The sequence below is a fragment of the Orycteropus afer genome, unplaced genomic scaffold (assembly GCF_000298275.1).
Source record: "Orycteropus afer afer isolate SDZICR_OR568_19922 unplaced genomic scaffold, OryAfe1.0 scaffold00391, whole genome shotgun sequence".
In the NCBI taxonomy this organism is placed as follows: Eukaryota; Metazoa; Chordata; class Mammalia; order Tubulidentata; family Orycteropodidae; genus Orycteropus; species Orycteropus afer.
This window is the reverse complement of record NW_006921978.1, coordinates 2439585-2441334: the sequence shown is the minus strand read 5'-3', so window position 1 is coordinate 2441334 and position 1750 is coordinate 2439585.

Here is a 1750-nt window from a genome sequence, read left to right as displayed (position 1 = left end):
TGACTGGGACCTTCTAAAAATTAAAAATTCTTATGTGCTTCCAAAAATTTCTCCAAAAGAGTATAAAGAGAATGTACAGATTGGGAAAAAAATATTGAGCAATGACATATCTGACAAGAGATTTATCTCTAAAATTTATAGAAAATTCTGACACCTCAACATCAAAAAGACAAGAAATCCAATTAAAAAATGGGCAGAAGATATGAACAGACACTTCAGCAAAGTTATTCAGGCAGCTAACAAACACATGAAGAAATGTTCATGATCATTAGTCATTAGAGAGATGCAAATCAAAAGAGCAAAGAGATATGATCTCACTCCAGCACTAGTAGCAAAGTTCAACAAGAAAGAAAATAACAAATCCTGGCGAGGATATGGAAAAATTGGGACTCTCATACACTTCTGATGGGACTGTAAAATGACACAACCACTGCGGAAATTGTTATGCTGTTTCCTTTAAAAACAGAAAATAGAAATGCCATTTGACCCAACAATCCCATTATTAAATATATATCCTAAAGAACTGAGAGCCAGGACAAAAATAGATACATGCACAGCTGTATTCATGGCAGCACTATTTACAATAGCAAAAAGATAAAAATAACCTAAAAGAAACTCACTGCCATCAAGTTGGATCTGACTCAAAATGACCCCTCCTTGGGTTTCTGAGGTGTTATCACTACCGAAGTAGATTGCTCAATCTTCCTTCCAAGGAGTGGCTAGTGGGTTTAAACTCCAGCCTTCTGGTTAGCAGTCAAATGCCTTAGGCACTATGCCACCAGAGAGTGCCCATCAACAGAGTAATGGATTACTAAACTATAGTACATACACACAATGGAATACTATGCAACACTAAAGAATAATGTAGAATCTGCAAAACACCACATAACATGGATCAACTTGGAGGATATTGTGCTGAGTGAAATAAGTCAATCATGGAAAGACAAATATCACCTTACTCCTCTATTATAAAACAAAGTCAGAGAAAGGTTTATATATGGAAGGAAACTTTCTTTGTTGGTCACCAGGGATGGGAGGGGAGGGGAGGAAAAATTGCTAGATTGGTTAAAATACATACATACATACAAACCAAAGATTATCAGTGGTTACCAGGGGTAGGAGGGAGGAGTAGAGAGGAAGAATTTTTTTGCAGTGCATTTAGTTTATTTAGTCATGGTAGAATATTTTGGAAAAGTATAATAATAATAGTGATACAACAAGAAAAATATCAGCAGGGTCCCTGGAGCTGTAAATGTGGAAATTGTTATGTTGGTAAAATGTCTTGGTGTGTATGTTTTCACCACAATTAAATAGTAAATTAAAAATAAATAAATAAACTTTATGAGTGGCCATCTAAGACACTGTATAAGATTGCTCTCTACTCTCCTGGAGCAAACGAGAAAGAAGGAAAACAAAGACTCAAAGAAAAAGCTAGTCTACAGGAGTATCATGTATTTATCTACCCTAGTACCAGAAGAAGCAGATAGTGCCTGGCTGTACTACCAACTATTCTAATCAGGGCCACGGCATATGGACCCTGATAGATTTCAGGAAAAATGTGGTAAAACAGAACTTTAAATTCCTTGTTGTTGTTGTGTGCCGTGGAGTCGAACCCGACTCATAGCGACCTTTCCTTGGGTTTCCGAGGCAGTATCACTATGGAAGTAAATTGCCTCATCTTCCTTCCAAGGAGTGGCTGGTGGATTTGAACCACCAGCCTTCTGGTTAGCAGTCAAGTGCCTTAGCCACA